The sequence below is a fragment of the Zosterops lateralis genome (assembly GCF_965231275.1).
Source record: "Zosterops lateralis genome assembly, chromosome: 12".
Lineage (NCBI taxonomy): Eukaryota > Metazoa > Chordata > Aves > Passeriformes > Zosteropidae > Zosterops > Zosterops lateralis.
In genome coordinates, this window is record NC_139772.1 from 10,623,891 (window position 1) to 10,636,683 (window position 12,793).

General features: G+C 38.9%; 1 long non-coding RNA gene across 1 annotated transcript in view; it reads right to left on the reverse strand.

Moving 5' to 3' along the window:
- The window catches only part of LOC310914404, a 51,508-nt gene that overhangs the window by 37,221 nt on the left and 1,494 nt on the right, over window positions 1–12,793 (reverse strand). The window contains exon 2 of the long non-coding RNA XR_014591030.1: window positions 6,505–6,547. This is a non-coding gene — a long non-coding RNA (uncharacterized lncRNA). The remainder of the gene's footprint in view (window positions 1–6,504; window positions 6,548–12,793) is intronic.

Sequence of the window (12,793 nt, forward strand, 5' to 3'; positions counted from 1 at the left end):
ATATTTCATATAACAACAAATATAAACCTTCTATATATAATAACATATTAGATTCCATCACTAGCACAGCTGTCATTAAGTCATCTCTTTAAAAGTCTCCCTGTTTAGAAGAAAAAAAATATTTTCAAGTACTAGTAAAATATATTTCTGGGGAAAAAAATACATACATACACACACACACATATATATAGACACGTATGCATATACATATATATATATATATATATATATATGTAGGAATAACCAGGCAGTAAGCATTTAAAATTGTATTTCAGACACTAATGCAAGCAGCTAATCCTATTTACATTCATATTAGCCCTGGGTATCTTTTTCCCTAAGATTTACACATTTGTATGCTTGCATGAGTTGAAGTGCTTTTTGCATGATATCAGTACTTTTGTAATTTAAATCTATAAAAGGCAATTTCTTTTAAATATACTTCCTAACAGTGGGTGAAAGAAGCACTAAACTTATTTGAGAGCTGTACACATCAGTAAACATGTGCACTGAACTCCAGGCAATGTGCTGTGAGAGAATTAATCTTATACTGTGTTAGCTAAACAGAAAGATTCTGGGACTCCAAGTAACAAGCATGGAAAATGTCCAGACGTTTTCTTCCTATTACCTAGGAAATGTGTATTTTTTAGGATTTTGATTTTAAAAATCCAAGCCCTTTTTTCAGTGAGTGGTTAATTTGATATTTCCTTACCTTATTCATTTCAAAATTTGCAACAAAGGTAGTCCCATAAATAGCCCTAATGAATTTTACAGATCTCTAATTTTTACTACCTTCCTCTCATCTATCACCTTAATTCTAAACAATAGCACAGGACTACCACTTTATTTAAAATCTATAATCTCCTTGCACTTCCTACAAATATATAAACACCAGAGTCAAGAATATTCTTCTCAGTGAAATTATGAGGAATTAGAGGGAAATGTTTTGCTGAGAGATGAAAATCAAGAAATTTCTATAGGAAGTCTTCAGATACACTTGAGTAGGACTCTATTGGATAGCAGGACTTGAAATGGATTGTGTGCAGTAACTGCTAATTCCTTTTTTACTATTTCTTTCATTTCATAATTTAATACAAAACAACAAAATTCAAGCATGGAGGAAGAGATCAATTCTGAAAATCCTTTCTAAAATGGTCAGTAAAATGAATTTTCAATCTCTGTTGACATGTTCCCAGAGGCTGGTGAATAATACATTTCTGCCCTTTTTTCCCTGGGTTAAGTCCATCTACTGCCCTGAGTCTCCTTTTTTTCTCTTACACTCCTTCCTTTCTTCTCTCCAGACCCCAAGCTCTCCTGCCCAAGCACCCCTGTCCTCTACCCACTTCCCTGTATTTACATGGACTTCCTGGCATGCCCTGTCTTCCCTCTGACTTTTGGAGCCTCTCTTACATGCCTCTTTCTGCCTTGCCCGTCTTGCTTGTCAATGCCATTTGGTAACAATGCCTTTAGAACTGTTACTGTGATTATTCATGCATAAAAAGATGTTGGGAACACGTTGAAGACAAGTATTCTCAGATTCCTTATGCCCTTTCTAAAATAAACAGCCATTTGCAAAAGAAAAGAGGAAGTTGTGAGGATTTATTGCTCCTCTAGCTCTAAATTTTGCCAGCACAACCAGTGCTCAGGACAAGCCAGTGTATATTTCTCTGACATAATCTGTTGCCACTCACAGATGTGTGTGCTTCTATTTCTGTACACTTAAAAAAAAAGATCATGCTGCCTAGAAGAGTACAGTTGATAAAATTTTAATAAATGAGTGAATAGTCTAAAAGTAGATGTGAATTTCACATGATATCTCATTATCTTCAAAAGAAAGGACACACATACCATCAGTACTGGCGAGGACATGGCAAGTGGCAGCAATTCTCAAAAACTGCATTTAATGCCAGCAGTGCTGCATGTCCTTTTGTTTTCATGTCCTTTTTTGCCTCACCCCTAAAGGAGTCAGGAACATGATTTTCAAAAGCAAATCATACATTAAGGAGAGCTCTTGCAGTTGGAATGGTCTCCCCCATATGACACATCCAGAGCTGGTTTAATGTGACTTCCCTTGTACCCACCCTTTAGGAAAGAGCTCTGCAGAGCAGATCTTTTATTTCAGCCCTGGCATTTCAGACTTGAAAACTGGATGCAAATACTGCTTCAGCAATTCCCCAATCACCCAATGGGATCAACCAGAATTGATCTCTGCTCTTTGAAATTAGCAGGTCTTACACAACCTTCCTTCTGAGTCAGACCTTTTATTTTGTTCCTCCTTTTTTTGGGTAGGGAGGGAGGTGAAGAGGAGGAGTGATGAAGGGCAAACTGGCAAACAATGGGCAGCAATGGAAAGGGCCTGTATTGACAGTTTTAAGCATCTGGGTTTGCTCCAGCCTGTTTCAAGTACTGATATGGATATGGAGTCACTGGCAAACTAACATCCTCAACTTTAGTTAAAAGAACTATAAATCTGAAATGAATGTATAAATAATATGCAACTGTCTAGACAGTATAGGTCACTTGCAAAGAGACTGGGTCAGGAAAAGATTGTCCATCAGTCAGACAACCATAACTGATTCTGATGCTAAATAATGGTTTAGATATTCAGTATTCTATATATGCGAAAGGCTTCACTGAGCATTGGATCTTCCCAACTAAAGTAGCCTTCTACTTATACATATCTTTATGCAGCTGTAAGAAAATGCACTTGCTATTTAAACATTAAAATTAATGCCCAAGGAAAAAGCTATTTAGCGAGGGACTGGAACCAACCTATGTAATTGGCTTTTGGTAAAGCAAAAATAACCATCATACCCTACCCATGATAAACAACCTAATCTAATCATAGATGGAATCTTAAAAAGAGAAACAATTAAAACTTCAAGCTGGCAAAGAAACTTATTTCCACTTACAGAGTCAGTTCACAGATACATTCAGGGAATTGTGTGTTGTATAGCCCTACCTTGCTCTGCATTTCAGAGCACTGCAACTTTCAGGTATCACAAATACAACCGTGCTGACTATGTGTGCTTTTGAAATTATTCTGTGCATTGTAATGCATTTTTTTGCCACTATTTAGCCAAATAAGTAGGTGGTCTTCAAGGTAACAATGCTGCCCTCCTGACGTTTTTCAGGATATACAAATAAATTTTGCAGGATTGGAGATGACAGCAGAGACTGATGCAAAATATTTTATTTATTGGCAACTTATAAAGCACACACATATATATATATTTGCTAAAAAAAGAAAATTCATGGGTAATAAATCTGGCACATGCAGCAGTGGGCACAGCTGAAAAAGAGGTGTTATGGCTGCAAGACACAACCAAGGGCTGGGTGTGATTCCCAACCCAAACACATTCCAGAATCAGACACTGTGAGGCAGAGGATGCAGCAGGCCACTAACTTCTTCCAGAGGTGGTGTGATTTCAGGGAGGCTCCACATGGTTGCATCACTGCATGCCTGTGCAACACACGGCCAAGCACATCTCAGAGCATATTTGGGAGCTCGGGAACAGACTTCCATCAAAGCAAACTGCACCATCCGTGGTGTAACAGCTCGTTACACCAGCAGCATCACAGCGTGCCTTCTAAATCCTACTGCTGCTCATTCTGAGTGGAAATACACAGCTTATCCTGATAATTCTGAAACCTACAAGTGTGTAGTGACTATATTTTTCAATGGATGTGATTTGATTTCCTATGTAAAAAAAAATAAAAATAAAATACCTACTAGCTACTTTTCTATCTACAAATGCTCTCAAACATTTCTGCACAGAGGCTGCAAATTTGGAGGCTGATCTTTTGTTATGCTGGCCTACCTTAGTTCAGCTTGAATACATCAGCCCAATTACTAATTTTAAATGCTGCATGCACAGAGAAAGAACAAAAATCATGAAAATTAAACACTGAGTTCCATCGTGGCAGTGCAGTGGCAGTGGTGGTGAACACTGCCCTGCAGAGGCATCACATCCAGCAGTGGTGACAACAACCAGCCTCACACACCAGGCTCTTCAACTTACACCAAGAGGAAGCAACTCAGCACCTCCAAACCTCACACCCATGAGGGCAGGTCAGGAGGCCCCTCATACACACATTTCACTCTGACACTTTGCAGACAGTGCTGAAACCCAACCTGCAAATCCACAGCAAATCCCCTGTGTTTGAGGATTCATATGCTGACAGAAAACACAAAAGCAAGGAGATAGCCAAGTTTCTTCCAGGTCTTCACTGTAAAATCTTTTTCCAGTTCTATCACTGGAGCATCATCAGCCCTTTCTCTGTCTGAACTGACTCTCATGCTTTTTTTTACTCTAAATCCAAAGATGCTTAGAAGTCAATATTGTGTACAAGCCTTGAAAATGAAAGACTTGTTTTTAATCAAGGCTAACAAAATGATGAGCACATTGAAGTTATCATTTAAGCCGTCTGGGCTAATCCTGTTCTTAATTAAAAAGACTTTCCATTTGAGGAAAAAAAATAAAATCAAGATATACACTGTTAAATTAAAGTGCTACATTTTAGGAAGTTTTTTTGCAGGTTTTGGAAGGAAGAGATTTTTTGAGAGATCCTATTAGCTGATACTATTCTTTGTTTCTCCATTAGGAGCCTACAGGCAGAGATTTCAGGCTCAGATACAAATAGATTTTGCCAAAAGAGCTGTTTCTGAATAACTTCACATGTGGACACTTTTATTCTGGAATAAGAATACAGTTACTCAGAAATACCTAGCCCTACTTTAAATTCAGACCCTGCATTAATCCAAATTAGCTTTCAAACACAACCATCCCTTAGGCTATTAGAAGCTTGATTGTGCCTGGTATTACAAACTTGTGTAAGAGTCCTCTCCAGCCACTCTGCCTCTAATCAAATTTATTCTGAGTTGCACTGTGGGGAAAGCAAACTGAGCTTACATTATAAATGATTTTGAGGCTTTGAATCCATGTTTTTCTTGTAGTTTTTTTATAATGATCTCTGTCAGCTGTTCAAAGTGCCTCTGTCACTACCATCAGGTATCACTACTTTGTCTGATTGATTTCATAAACCAGGGTTCAAACACGCACTGCTGGATGGGAATTAAATGTATTTATTTTGAGTCTGTAAGGCTCTATAAACTCAGAGAATATTTGGGGGGCAGTAGAGAGCCTTCAGTGTTGCAGTGCTAATGGAAAGGCTTTTCATTCTGGATGTGTCACTATCATTTCACTGTTTTTAAAGCATTGTCCAGCCAGGCACAAAGACAGGAGAACTTTTTGTAAAAGTCAAGTAGAAAAAATATGTAGTTAGGCTGCTTTGGAAAACATTGCCTGTCTCCAAGTGTGTTATTTTCTTCCAGATGCCATAGATACTTTATAAACAGAGTTTAGCAAGCAGCTCCAAGGGCTTGTCTACACTTGAAAATTAATTTGGATCAAGACAGAAATGAGAATTTATTGTACAATATGTCTTTATAAAGTTGTTCTCTTCACATTAAGCCCTCTGGTGCTTTTTCATAAATAGGTGATTTTTAAGGTCCTGTCCAACTCAAGCCATTCTATGATTCTCTGATATTTCTTAATGAAAACTACCTTGTATTACATACACAGCACATAAAACAAGGAAGCAGGAACAGACCCTTACACAGAATGCAAAACCCTACTGGCATTGATTCACGTATTTTCATATATTCTTCTCTCACTAAATCCCATACTCGCGTACATCAGCACAGAACAACAGCATTGGAATAGGCTTCTAGCATAGAATAACAGCAAATATTGTGATGTTATGAGCAACTGAAGAAATATTCCCAGTTTGGCTTCAGTTTACCATCAGCTCAGAGCTGGCTGCTGGTCAGAGCACCCTTGCCACCCTGGAGCCAGGGACAGGAATGGGCAACTGGAGCAGAGGACACCGGAAGGCTGGGACTGTTATGACACCAGATGCAGTGGTTGCATCACTGCAACTGCTGGCTGCAGAGCCAGGGGCAGGTTCCCTCTTCATTTGCAGTTTTATGTGTCTCCATTTCCTCACACGGGGCACTGCTGGTGTGCCACACTCACACAGCCAGAGCCATTCGTGCTGCTATTTCATCCCAGAAGAGTCAAAAAGAGCAGACAGGGATAAAAACTGAAATCCTGACAATGCTATTGTCCATTCACATTGCTGAAAACAACTCTGCTCCTTCAGGAGTGTCAAGGCAGTCACAGTTGTATTTGTATCTGTTCTCCCACTGGAGACAGGACAAGGACAGTTATCCCAAGAGAACCAGGAAATGGAGTTTATGGCATGGCTGTTTTCTACTTGCTTTCTGAATGACATCGAAGCCATCTGATTAGTTGATTGTTTAGGAGTTTAGCACTGAAATTTGACCATTGAGAAGCTCTTTTTGAAAGGAAACATTAATTTAAAACAACACTTTGAGTGAGACCAAAGATACAAGGATGTTGTCTCTGCCAACACAGTTTGGTAGAGCTTGTGGAATTTTTTTCCAGATATGCTTCCACTTGATATATCAGGGGATCAATCTACCTTTATGACCCAGAATTAGAGTATCCTTAAGAGTTGCTTTTATCTATTAAAAAAACAGCAAAGCAACTTAAGTTACACTCTTCAATGTTTACTTAATATTTGACTTTTCTTTCTAATTGAGTGAGGAATAGCACCTTCAGCTTTAATATTTCTATCTATATATTTTCTTCTTCCACATTTCTAATATTTCAGGCCCATTCTACAATCCTGGAAGATGGTTACTGATTTTAAGCAAAAAGGATAACATCTGTTACAAACTGAGTGATGGAGAAGGAGGAGTCAACTTTCCTGCAGGTGAAACACAAAGGCAGTGTCATCAGCTGACCACAGAAAAAGAGAAGGATTTGAAAGTGACAAAGATCTTCACAACCAGAAGCCTCTCTGGCTAAACTGCTGGGAGTCTAGTGGAATATGGAGCATCATGTTGTATGGTCATTCAGACCATGATCTCCAAAGGCTTGAGTGAAGGTATTTTATGCAGAGTGCCATTGAAAGTCAATGCACAGTATGTAAAATTAAACAAGAGTAATCTTTTGCAGAACTGGGGCCATGTTTAGTTAACCTTTTGCAGAAAAAAAGAGAAATCTTAAGATTATTTTCTAAGATTCTATTAAGTCCTGCTGTATTTTAATAGAAATGAGGATTTTGTTTCATTTTTGCTGCTCAATATTTACATGGTTGAAAGGAAAACAAAGTATTAATCCAGTCTAATCTTTTTAGGATCAAAATCCCAAACAACACGTGTGAGAAATGCTGAGGAACAGATAAGCAAGAGAGAAGGTTTTTTATATACAGCCTTCCATAGAGTTAAATCCATTTTAAGAGTCTAACTTTAATGAGAGCTTTAGAGATTTAAAAAAAGAAAAAAAATATTTTTTGCATGTAGAACACTTTGAAGAACAAGTTGCCTTCAAATTTCTGTCACTGACGACAAGTCAAGGATAACATTAGGGAATCATGATCATAGAGATGCCAGAAAAATTAGTCAGAATGTCTCATGCTGCCAGATCGATCTGCTTCCCCAAACCAAGAACGTGGTCTGGACAGCAGAGAAAAGGAAAAACACGAACCACATTTTTAGGACAAGGAACCAGCCAAAAAGAGGGTTGTTTTTATATTAAAAAAGGAAAGAAAGAAAATACTAGCCCAGAAATAAATACCAGAATTTAAAAAAAGAAATGAGAAATGTGCTTCTAAGGCAAAGCAGCTAAAGCAGGTTCAGCCCAAATCTCCCTTGTGACGTGGGAAACGATGCACAATTTGAAGTCAGGCATCCCAAGAAAGTGGCAGGAAAATGGATAGCTGCCTTTGTCCCTGCTACCACGCTCCTTGTCATACACCCTTCCTGAGAAAGTTATTCAGCAGCTTTGTGACAACGGGTTCTGAAAAGAAATGTGTGATCTAAAGCAAACCAAACGGGGTGCTGTTCTCGGCAGAAAGGGATCAAATCCCACGTCACTCAGAGCACTGCAAACTCTCTTCCACTCTGTCAGCTACGATTTGCCCATTTCCTTCAGCCAACTGTCCTCAAAAAATAAACATCACTACACAAAAAGCAATTCAAGCTTCATCACCAAGTCAGATTTAGCTTATTCCCAAGTCACCTCTCCCAGATTCACTGGACTAGATCACTGCTATGCTGGATAATATGGTAGAAGGGAGCACACACAAGCACCACACAGAAGATAATTGCACCCACACAGCCTACTGCAATCAACAAAATTATACATGGCAAGTTTTTAACTCAAGAAATTAGTTCTCTTTATCTTTTGACACAATGAATTAGACAGCGTCTCTAAACTTCCTTCTAAAATAATTAACTTTGCAAATTACATTTCTCAAGTTATCCGAACATGGCTAATTATATGTATTTCAGAAATACACACGAGTAGAATGGCATTGGTTTTCTCCAAACTTCCCTCTTGACTGGAAGGTACAAGAGGAAAAGTCATGAGAGCTACTGAAAACTTTCAGCAAGAGGGAACCTTGACAAAGGCTCAAAGATATGTTCAAGGCTGTTAAACCCTCTTCTCTTGGACAAGAGTGGACACACCCAATTTGTGAGACATTCCTTAGACAATTAAGTGGAATCTATACTTTAACTCTTTGTTACCTCTATGACAGCACAGTGAGTGTGTACATAGTCCTGGTTGCAAGGTATGACATTTTTCCCTGTTTATTTAACTGCTTCCTTGCAGGGAACAAGGCAGGAGACTTGCAGACTCTGACCCCTCTGTGTCAGGGAGCATCCTCACAGAGTCCAGCTGACCCCAGTGGGAATTGTCCAGGGCAGTGGAGTGCATGCAGTCCTAGCTTGCAGTCCTGGGAACAGAGTTCTCAATGTTCACAAGCACAGCCAAAGCAGAAGCATTCTTAACTTTAGGAGAAAATCCAAGGGGAGGATCATTTATTTGTGTAGTACTCATCCCAGCATCCCACATTGCTTTTGTTTTCTCCTTTTTACCTGCGACACCATGGCTCTAATCAATGCCACAGAAATATGTGTAAATCATGGCTAGCCTACGGTAAACTGTTATGATAAGAACCCACATCAGAGACCACCAAGCTGCTTCTATGTGTCAGCTGAAACAGGAGGTTCCAGTTCCTGTAACATCCAAACAACTCACAGAACTGCAAAGCTCAGGCATTGCTTTGTTGGCAAACAGAAGATGCTCCATCCACTGGATATGGTCTTCCCAGAAGTCATGGGGTTTATCCAAAGAGAGTTACTTTAGCTTATTAAATCTACATTAAAAAATCTTTTCTAGGAAAAACCCTGAACAACTCTGGTAGTTCAGGATGGGAGAAATGTTATTTGTCATGAGTCAGAACATGTACAATTAACACAGACACACACATGCCTCAAACAACACACATGATTAAAATGGTCTTTCTTATGAGCAAAATAACCATCCAAGTTTTTTATCTATCATTTTATATGCAAACTGACTTATGGTAAGTAAGGATAAATTGTCTGAGAGATAAACATATTTCCTAGAACATGGCCTACTTTGACCTCTCCAAAAAATGAGCATTGTCAGTCCATTTAGATGGCCATATTAATGCTTTTATTTTTGTATATATATATATATATATATACACACACAACACAGTGCCCAGGGAGCACTCAGTTTAATCACAGTCCCATAATTCACAGTCCTATTTTATGCATCACTGTTATATTTCAACTAGAAATACATCTTTATGCAACATAAATACATGTATGGTTATTATCTGCATAAATATTAGATACTGGGAGGCTGAACTGTTTCTTTGTGGAATCTCTGCTATGCTCAGAAACTTTTTCCTGTGCCAGTACTTTGTCCATTCTCCACAGGTAAATGGGCATGAGTCAGAGGAGACACCTGCCTCCATTTAACTGGAAAGGTTTACACAGTCTGCAATCAATCCCTACATTCAAATTATCACCAACATTGACAAGATGCTGAAAATTTTCTTGGTGTGACCAAACTAACTGTTCTTTTTTACTTTGTCATTCTCAAATCCCTGCTCAAATGACTCACTATTTTTGCTATGATTCCCATTTGGCACTGTTATCATGGGTACTCAATGGGAGTACACTGGTTTGTTTTTTTGAAATTTGCACTTGTTATAGCATAGTAGTGTCTCATAGGTATTTGAATAAATGCTCCTTTCCCAGATACCAAACATACTCAGCTGTCTGTGAGCAAAGATAATAAGGTATCTGAGTAGATCAGCTATTTTACTTTTCCCTGCTACATTAAGGAAAAAAAAAAAAAAAAAAAAAAAAAAAGCAACTACAACATATTAAACACTAAAGCAGACTGCAAGGAGTAAGTTCAAAAGTGAAATGTTCCCAAAATCCAGTAGGTATCTGTAACAGCAGGTTTCACTTAAAGTGGCTATCACTTTACTAGTTTTAACAAACTTCAAAGTAAGTGTCCTAATGCTACTCATTTTCTGTGTCTGTTTTACATCAGTCACAATTCTGTATCACGGTTTCACTTCTGCCTGATGCTTATAATGAATTTTTGTAACTGGAAAGCACATTTAGTGTATGGATTAAATTAAGAATGGTTTTACAAAGCAGCATGATAGCAGACATTTATGTTATTAACTCACTTTTTTACATATCTGCTGATATGTTGTTGGGGCATGTTAAAATATGGTATGGTAATCCATACCACATCCATCAGCAAGATAAATATACTTAACTGAAATAAAATCAGAGAATCAGAAATCAGTTTTGTGGGGCTCCGTTTCAAGCCACTGAAACATAGGAACATTTTTCAAATAGAACTATTAATTTTTAATTCATCATACCACTTCAACGCAAAATGGCTAATTTTAATAAACCAAAGTGTCAGTGCTGATGGTGAAATCTTATACAAATGGAAAGCTATTCTCCTAGGAATGCAGCCTGGGAGTGATACCTTGAATACCAAAAAGGTATTCCCCAACATGGGATTTCTGTGTTATTTGCCAGTACATGGGGTGTGCTGGAGGATTTCACAGCCCTTGGGCTTTCCCACTCTGAGAAGCAGGACCACAAGCTATGGCAGCACCTCCAGGACAGTTTAGGGGGGTTAAAGTCACACCTCTCAATGAACCCAGGAGCACTGGGCACAGTGCACAGTTTCTTCATTCCCTTAGAAGAAATCAATCCCAAAAGAAATGGTGTGGGTCTACTTTCTGTAAGTAACCCAGCAAATGAAGAAGGTGCTCCTGATTCTCAGTTACATCCTATCAAACCTATGCTGTTGTGTGCCTGCAGTGACCCTCTGCTTTGGCACAGAGAATGGCCAGCACCACAAGTGCAAACTGGAGTTAAGTAGGTCCATCAGAGATGAGTGAGTTGGCACTTCTGGCTCACAAGGCACTTGGAGTTCAGACTCCAAGCCTGAAGAAGGGATAACAATACAGGAAGCAAGGGGAAGAGGCATTCCATATGTTTTGTTAAAGGGACAAAAAGTCATCCTATTCTTTCAGTCATGTTCCTAGTGTCCTCAGTGCATACATATCCAGAGGCAGGGGAGAGCTGTGGAGGTACATCTTGTTCCATTTCCTATGCCTTCAATCCTACCTATGGATAGGATATTCATATTGCTGTCATTAAAAAAAAATAATTCTCATTTCATTCCAAAACATGTTTTTTCCAAGGCTAAGGAACATGTACTCTAAGCAGTTGTTCATGAAACTTTAACCTGGAGACTTTTTTTTCCCAGTCACCTCCCAAAATGTAGACTTGTTAAGAGACAATGTAATTAAATCTATTTTTAAGGCTCTTATTTTACTAGAAATACTTGATTCTGCCTGGGCCAGTTTCTGACTCCTCTAGGACGTGCACACAGTGTACACACAGCTGCTGGTCACCAAAGATCATCAGTAGCCATTTGTTGAGGGAAAGGTAAAAATCTTCTTACAGATCCCAGGAGCAAATGGCCATATCAGATGCATTTCTAAGACAAAATTAAACTATTCCTTAAGGCTGTAATAAAAACCAGCCATTGGAGCTTATTTTAGGAGCATTTCATTGATCCAACAGTATGAAAAAGAAAGGCTGAACTCCATTAGCAGGAAGAATTTTATCAGGCACACATGTATTTATGCTGCAGAACTGAAACTTGTATTCCCCTCTCCTCCCTCACTACACAGGCCTTGTCCCTGGAAGCAGAGAGAAGTCTTGGAAAGGCTGAGTCCTCTGTCCAAACACACATATATTTACCTGCCTTCCATCATAGCAGTTAGATCTCTGAAGACTTGCGTAGACTTATTTTCTTTAAGGACTTATAATGACTGGCAGAATCCACTGAGGCAGCAGAACTCAACCCCTGGCCAGCCCTCCTCCCTCCATCGTGCCCAAATAGGTGGTGGTGGTTGTGGTGGAAATAAAAAATACACTTCATTTTTGCAGTACAAGTGGAATAAGGGGCTCCTTTTGTGTTATCTTTGATTTCAAAAGCTAACAAAATCTACCAGGCAGCTATGGCTGCTGTTTGCCTTCACCCTCAGCTGAGGTTGCTGCTCCAGCACCAGGTGATGGCCCAACACCAGGAGCACACATAGCCACAGTGTGAATATGCAGAATGCACAACAGCAGGAATTGTAAATGTTTTCCTGTGCCCTCCCCCAGGTACATGCAAGTATGGTATTTAAAACTGTCAGACATCAGTGGTTAGGGAGATCCAGACGTCACAGCTGCTGCCATCCAGGAGGAATTATGATTTATTGTAATTTTGAGATTATACAACAGTTATTTAGTCTTTTTAGAGTACAAACAACTACTTTAATAAGCTTACAGATAAGT